Below are 8,564 nucleotides of genomic sequence, written 5' to 3'. Positions count from 1 at the left end.
TAGTAACATTGTCGGGCAACAACAGACTCCCTTGGAGACGAAGATGACGCTGAGCAGTGAGATGTCTGGGTTGAGTCTGTTGTAAAATAGCTGAGATGTCATGTGGAGCTAGAATTGTCAAGGGATGTCCGAGGACAATATCTGAAGTGACGTCCAGAAGACAGCTGGCAGCGTGAATAGCCCTTACACAGGAAGGTGTCGCGCGAGCAACTGGGTCCAATCGTTTGGAGTAGAATCCGAGGGGACGATGTCGACCACCGTGCATCTGAGTGAGAACACCTGTGGCATGGCCTTGCCGTTCCATAACATAGAGACGGAACGGCAGAGAATAGTTCGGAATTCCTAAAGCTGGAGATGAGGCAATCATTTGTTGTAGAGCGTCGAATGAGTCCAGTGCCTCTGGTGTTAAATAAAAAATTGCTGGTAGTTCTCGAGGTATACAGTCATAGAGTGGTTGCATTAGCACAGAAGCGTCGGGAATCCAGGGACGACAGTATGAAATGAGACCCAGAAAGGTCTGTAGCTGATGTGGAGTTTCTGGCGGAGCCAACTCCAGGATGGCCTTTTTTCGTGCCATTGTAAGGTGTTTACGGCCTTTGGTAATACAGTGTCCCAGAAAAATCACTTTTTGAAGGCATAACTGTAGTTTCGATTTGGAGACCTTACAGCCAGCTGTAGCTAGAAAATAGAGTAGGTCCAGGGTAGTTTCTTGACACGTGGATGGGTCTGGAGCACAAAGAAGTAGGTCATCCACGTATTGCAGGAGCTCAACTTCCGGGTGAGCGTCTTGCCATGAAGAAAGCACAGAAGACATAGCTTTGCTGAAACTGGACGGGCTGTTTTGAGCTCCTTGTGGCATCACCGTCCAGGTGTATTGCCGACCAGCATGTGTGAATGCAAAAAGATATTGACACGAAGGGTGTAATGGAATGGAGAAAAAGGCATTAGCAAGATCAATTACAGTGAACCAGGATGCCGTAGGTGGAATACTGGATAGAAGAGTATGTGGATTTGGCACAATAGGGGTATCCAGAACCGTGGCTTCGTTGACAGCGCGTAAATCTTGTACCATCCTGTACACTGGAGGTTGGCCTTTTATCTGCTTCTTTTTGACTGGATACAGCGGAGTATTGCAAGGAGAAGTAGTAGGTATTATTGCACCGGATTCTAGGAGTGCAGCTACTTGAATAGATATTGCATCTAGTTGGGCCACTGATAAAGGATATTGGGCCTTGTATGGAAGAACATTAGGATCCTTAAGCACAACTTGTACCGGTGGGACATTGAGACGTCCAATGTCCATAGGTCCAGAGGCCCATAGGGTAGCTGGAAGATGGTCTAGCATGGTATTCAAAGAATTAAATAGATTATCCCAGGTTTCGGCACCAGGATCATGTACTACTGCCATAAGCATACAGGTTTCTTCAGGGGCAAGAGCAGTGTTGAGAGTGACAGTTCCTTTGTCAGTGAAGGTAATATTGGCTTGGATTTTGCTGAGAAAATCCGCTCCTAGAAGATTGAAAGGGCAAGTGGCACTGACCACAAATTGAGCTAGAGTAGATGAAGGCAGATGTATTGAAGAGCTTGTGACGGGTAAGGGGCGTGTGAGTGGGTTGTGTTGAACCACGCCTTCTAACCCACTACAGGGGAGTTGTATATCAGATAGCCAGGATGGTAATGCATCCGTCTCACAAAGCACGCTACGAGCAGCGCCAGTGTCAACAAGAAATGAGCAAGGTTTTCCGGCTACATCAAGAGTGATCTTAGGGGAAGGGCCGGAAGGAGGGGCGGAGACGGCCATGCAAATAGAGTCCCCCTCCTCCATTTGCTCGCCTATTTCCTATGGCTGAGGAGGAGGAGGTGGAGGAAGAGTGTTCTGGTTCTGGTTTTGGTTCTGGGCTTGATAAGCGGCCCACAGATGGCGACTACGGCATACTCTTTTAAGATGACCGACTTTTCCGCATCCAAAACATTTACGAGGTTGTCGCTGTCTGTCCGTGGCTTCATTAGTGGCGTCGGCTCCGGTCATTACCGCCATGATGGCGGACTTTTTCTTGCTGTTTCCTGCCTCCAATCCTTTAGCAACCTGTATAAGGACTTCAAGATCCATTGACCTCCATTCCGGGCGGCAGGTAGTGAGTACTTTGTTGAGATCAGAATGGAGGCCGTCTACAAAGGCACGACCCAACATACGAATATGTGCCACTTCTTGGAGTGAGAATCCTAGATCACGAAAATGTCGTTTGATTCTGTAGGCATATTTCTCCACTGACTCTCCTTTTTCTTGAGTTATATCCTGTAGAGATACTGTTTGTTCGGACAATCTGTCCTTTGCCCAGATTTCCAATTGCTTGATAAACTGTTGACCTGATTCAGTGGATCTGGGATCGCAAGGTAGATAAGATGGGTCTCGTATAATTTGGTTGAGAATAAGATCTGCGTAGTCTCCTGCTTTGGCTTGGACAATACTAACAAGGTCAGACCAGGTACATCCATAGGTAGTCCAGGCCTGTGAAACTTTTCGATAAAATGGCATTGGACTACCTATGGATGTACGTTGGGCCCCACGTTGGGCGCCAACTGTTTTGGATGTGTATCAGGTTCAGGGAGATCTTTGACGATTGTATACAGTTGTTGCGGATTGAATGCTACATACTTGGAACGCGGCTCCGTGGAAGCGAGACCATCTCGTGGAGTAGCATTTTCTGTGGCGAGTCGGGTGGCTTGTACTATAGCTGCAGACATAATTTCAGCGAATTGAGAAGAAAACGGATTATTGGGATTTGTATTCCCCATGGATGGTGGCTGAGGGGCTGACGTACTTGAGGGCTGTTCGGTATCAGATTGTCGAGTATATCTTATACGGCGATGGCCTATAGGAGAACGTACAAAAGGTAAACTCTGGTAAATATTTTGGGATTCCTCCCCCTCCTCTGAGCCCTCTTCTTCTGATAGACTGTCATAAGTTGGGCGCCAACTGTTTTGGATGCCTATTTCCGCATAGTTTCAGGATTAACCAATTAATAAGCTTTACGTAACCTGACGTCCCTTTTTGACGTCCCTATATAATCTATAATATAAACAAAATAAAGCAGAGTGATTTTGGACCTGACCCAGAGTGTGTCGTGTGTCTTATTTTTCTCTCCGTGCACGTACATTTATATTCACATAATTTGGAGCAGTTCAACAATTGAAGAAAGGCTTTATTGGAAAGCATCCAAAACAGTTGGCGCCCAACGTGGGGCTCGAGGAAGCCGTACCTGTCGGAGGTCCCTCCCGGGGAGAGTTCACGCCGTGAGCTGACGATTAGACCCTGGGACTGCAGCCCAGTTACAAGGTAAGATCGTTTCTTATCTACCTTGTGTGTCTCTCGTTACTCACGTGTGTATTCGGAGGAGGGAACTCAGGTGGTTGACGCACCCTCGAGAGGCAATAAAAGAACCCCATGTAAATCTACTGTATAATCACTTGTTGAACTGTGGTGCCTCCCTTTTGCTGGCGAGCACACTGTTTCGGAAAGGTTTCGGAAAGTGTTTCAAGTCTACACCGGATCAACCCAGTTGCTCTGATCCCCAGACGGTGCTGTAAGACTAACACTAATTTGGACAGCCCAGTCGCCTGTCCCTAGCACACTGTAGAAATCGGTAAAGTGTTTCAAGTCTACACCTGATCAACCCAGTTGCTCTGATCCCAGACGGTGCCGTAAGACTAACACTATTTTGGACAGCCCAGTCGCCTGTCCCCAGTGCATAATATTACTACAGTGTGTGTGTGCCTCGCTCGTATCAGAAGGTTTCGGACGGTTGCGGACAAGGTTACGATACCGCTGCGGAATGGGGAACGATAACAGCGTTCCAAGTGGGTTCTGTACTCCCTCCCAATTAGTTGCTGACAGACGAGGGAAAAGATACATTAAGCAATTATCTAAGTTGGAAAAACGATATAAAGTACCCAGAGGAGGAACCTTATCAATTTGCACCTGGCAAAACCTCCTAAATGAAAAAGCAGGAAAATTAGACGACGACGGATTGAAAGATACTGTTAAAATCTGGCTAGATTGTAGCAAAGAATTTAAATCGTTAGATGGCGAAGAAATGTATGATGAAAAGCACTCAAGATATCTGTGTAAAATTCCAATGTCTTATACGCCACAGCTCTATAATGGCGCCGAGTCGTCGGACAAGGGGTGGAGCTGCCCAGCCTGTAATGCAATGACGTCAGGAAGCCGTCGCTCTTGTCTGTACTGTGAGGCCCCCCGCCCCCCGTCTACTCCGGCTACTGTGTCGTGTCTGACACAGACACCAGCGCCATCTTGTGACGCACTTCACCAACTGTCTTCAGTGGAAAATCCCCACCAATTGCCTGCCCCGCCTTCCATGTTAAATCCGGTACAGGCATCAAGGCCATCTTTGTTAACTGACAACGCCCAAAATTCTGGCCTACCTCCAGCTCCGTTATCTTCTATGTCTATTCCCACAGTGTCATTGTACCCAGTAGTTAATCCGGATGGCACATTTGTATTACCTACCCAGATTACAGCACCCAGACATATGGTCCCAATCATGATAATGGCAAGCGGTGAGGAAACAAAGAAGGAAAATATATCTACTAGTGCTGTTATGCTTCCGGCCCAACACCAGGCTGAGGAAGGCCTACTACTCCAGGAAGGCAAAACACTAGAAAAACCTCAAACAGTACTATTTCCACCCACTCCTCCCGTAGTTACACCCCCGGTACCTACACCCAGCACTACTGTCCCGTTAATGATGATGGGCCCAGGCGACAGTCCAGAAGGGGAGGAAATAGATACGACCGAGGGCGCAACAGCTGCCCTAACCCAATCCGATGCCGACAGCAGTATGATACTTAAAAAGGGAAAAAGGTTACCTAGACCGAAACCAATAACTAAACCCCAAAGAAGAACTAAGCCCAAACACACACAGTCCCCCTTGGTGGGTTTTGACCCACCTGTTCTCCATGCTGAGGAGATGGGAGCTAGGCCTAAGCACCAACCTATTTTCACTGATGAAGAAATAGGCATCCAAAACAGTTGGCGCCCAACTTATGACAGTCTATCAGAAGAAGAGGGCTCAGAGGAGGGGGAGGAATCCCAAAATATTTACCAGAGTTTACCTTTTGTACGTTCTCCTATAGGCCATCGCCGTATAAGATATACTCGACAATCTGATACCGAACAGCCCTCAAGTACGTCAGCCCCTCAGCCACCATCCATGGGGAATACAAATCCCAATAATCCGTTTTCTTCTCAATTCGCTGAAATTATGTCTGCAGCTATAGTACAAGCCACCCGACTCGCCACAGAAAATGCTACTCCACGAGATGGTCTCGCTTCCACGGAGCCGCGTTCCAAGTATGTAGCATTCAATCCGCAACAACTGTATACAATCGTCAAAGATCTCCCTGAACCTGATACACATCCAAAACAACACCACAAGTAAATATAGTGATTGTCCAACCTGTGGATTAAATGGAGATTATGTAAACACATTAGAGGACAATTACGAAGCGAGAGGACAGTTGATATCATCCCTTAGGACATGTTTAGCCACGCAAACCCCAGTTGCTGTATGCAGCCAGGGGGAAACATGTGCAGAAGAAGAAGAGGCACAAAGTATTGTAGAGAATGAGAACCCAGGAACAAACATAGGAAACCATATACTGGATGAGCTAGATAATGGTGGTATTACTGTATTAACCCCTCTTGTAACAAAGCCAGCAATCCCACAGTTTATGGACCCTTTATCTGTTTCACCTAGTGTTAAAAGCAGGACATCTGCCACCCTACAAACTGCTAAAATTCTACAGCAGCAGGATAGAGATAAGGTGATGAAACAGCTGATGAAGTTAAAGACCCTCTTTCCCCCATATGACTGTAAAACAGATGTCCTTTCAAACATGTCTTATTTCGAATCAGCAGTTAAACAATATATGCTCTCTCCGAAAGAGGCATGTATGATGCTTAAAATGTGGGCCCCAAGCAGCATTGCATGTAGATTTAATCCACCCATAAATGGCCCTATTAATCGAGACCGAGATTGGTTTAAAGATGATAAATGGGCTACAGAGGGAGACAGACTTAGAGCTGTCTCCAAATTTGTAACAGGAGACAGAGATTTAGATAGTCATTCACTTGCTGAGATGAAGGTGCATTTACAAGATGATCCGTGGGTTTTTGCTTCCAAATTTGAGCAAGTCTATCGGCTAACCCACCGCATTCCACCAGATCAAACTCCTCCTGATCTACTGCAATACCTAGTAAAAAAATTCACTTACTTAGACCCTGGAGTGCAGATGATGGCAGAGGAAAAAGATACTTTGGAAGGGGTATTGACCATCATAGGGAAGGCCAGGCAGAATTTAATGAGGAAAGGAGTCATAGGACAGGGTAAGGTTGCGATTGTAACTACCAATGAAGGGAAGCAATCTCTACCTGAGATTCCCTTCAGAGGTATTTGTTATTATTGCAATAAACCTGGTCATAGACAGAAAGAATGTTGGAAGGCCAAGAGAGACCAAAGGGTGACTGAGGGATGGCATGTTAGTCCATCCCCCTCTTGGTCTGTCAAAGAAAGTGATCAAAGAGGATCTGTAAAGATGAAAAGAAATAACAGTCCTGAAAAGGCAAGTCAGGAACATCATTCTAACCCTCTGCCTAGGACCAATCTGTATGGTCCGGCGCGGGAGGCTCTGAGAATGATGGCAGTACAAGGAGCGGTTACTAATGACCACAAACTGAAACCAGGGGATGAGGCTCCTCTAATTTTATTTTCAGATTGACTAGCACTGGACGATATGGTTCCTATTAGTAAAACATTAAGGGACCATTCCGGACGTCCATACGTGCATGGTATTATGGCAGGACATCACACTAAGATTCTGATTGATACAGGAGCTTCAGTGACATTAACCGATCTACCATTAAGTCCTCCTTCTGGGGCGAAAAAGACATTTCTTGTAGGACTTGGTGGTTCCCAGTCTCAGGCATTTCTTATTCCACAAGTGACCTTGACTTTAAGTGCTCAGTGGAGTAAGAAAATACTGATCTGGCAAAGTAAAAACACTGAAGGTACTATACAGGGTGCAGATGTAATGCGAACAGAAGGAATGCTGGTAGACCTTTGCAAAATGTTTTGTGGAGAGATATGCAAAACCTGTGTTCTCTATTAGGAATACAGCAGAGATTTCATATACCTTATCATCCCCAGTCATCTGGTATAGTGGAAAGAATGAATCATACTCTGTCCAGGTTATCTAAAATGCTGGTACAATATGGCAAATCATGGGTTAACCATCTCCCAGCAGTACTCATGGCTATCAGAGCTACACCCTCTAATGCCACTAGGTGCTCTCCATATGAATTAATGACAGCGAGAAAAATGGCACTAGGCCATCCAGGTGAACCACAAATTTCAACTCCACTGAGAGAATCTGTGTCTAGAGACCAGTATCTCTCCCAAATTCAAGAGCAATTAAACTCATTGCTTCACTTTGCTGCCTCCAATATGGCCCCAACAGATTGTAAAATTTTATCCACACCTCAAACTCTGTTTGAGAAGGGGGGATTGGTAATGATTAAAAATTTTCAGAAAAATTCTCCCTGGGATGCAAATTGGGAAGGGCCCTATGTAATTCGAGATACACTGGGCACAACAGTTCTACATGTACAGAGGTCTAACCCCAAAAAGGCCAGAAGGCAGCCTGGATATAAGTGGGTGCATGTAGATCAGTGTAAATTATATAAAGGGACTTGTGCTCCAGATACAGAGTTAACTGCTAAGGATTGATGCTTCTGCTTGATCTTTTTAGGTGCCCGAAGTATGACAGCCTGAAATAATATTCTAAGAAGAATGAAGCTCAACATCTTTCTGGTCATGTTGCATTTCCTTAAACAATTCAGGACATGTGAATCCGATAATAATTCCCTATTGGAACTGAATGCAACTCCATCCACTCAGCAACATAATGGAAGTTATACAGAGATACCAAAAATGAACCTTCCAATACTTGAACTAATTTGACCAACATCCTGAAGGCAATCATACTGGAAACAGCTCTTGGACTCATCTAGGCATCACTCCACCCTCTCGGCAGAGGGAAATACGCACATGGAATGGAAGGATCGACTAAAATATGGAGTGGTGGCAATGTATATGATCTGTGTTTATATGTAATACTCAGTGGGGGTGGGGGGTGTTGTTAAAAATTGTGTTTATATGTAATACTCAGTGGGGGTGGGGGGTGTTGTTAAAAATTGATGGGGAAACTTTTGGGGAAAGAATTATATTCTGGGATTTTGGGTAGATAACCAGGGCAATTAAGATGATTGGGAATGTAAATGGTCAGATTGGGGAAAATCTGTAGTTTTATGTGGTAGGGATGTAAAACTGACTGGTTAGTGTCTACACATTTAAAATTTCTACACATTTTCAAAATTGTTCCAGAATTACCTGTACTATGGAAAGAGCTTCAATAAGGTGGGCAGAAAGGGGTAGAAGTAGCTATAGAAGAAGGGTTGTGGACACAGTTCTGGGAGGTGTAGGAAC

Source organism: Spea bombifrons, chromosome 4 (genome assembly GCF_027358695.1).
Source record: "Spea bombifrons isolate aSpeBom1 chromosome 4, aSpeBom1.2.pri, whole genome shotgun sequence".
NCBI lineage: Eukaryota > Metazoa > Chordata > Amphibia > Anura > Pelobatidae > Spea > Spea bombifrons.
The sequence above is the reverse complement of the archived record's forward strand: the minus strand, read 5'-3'. Positions refer to the sequence as shown.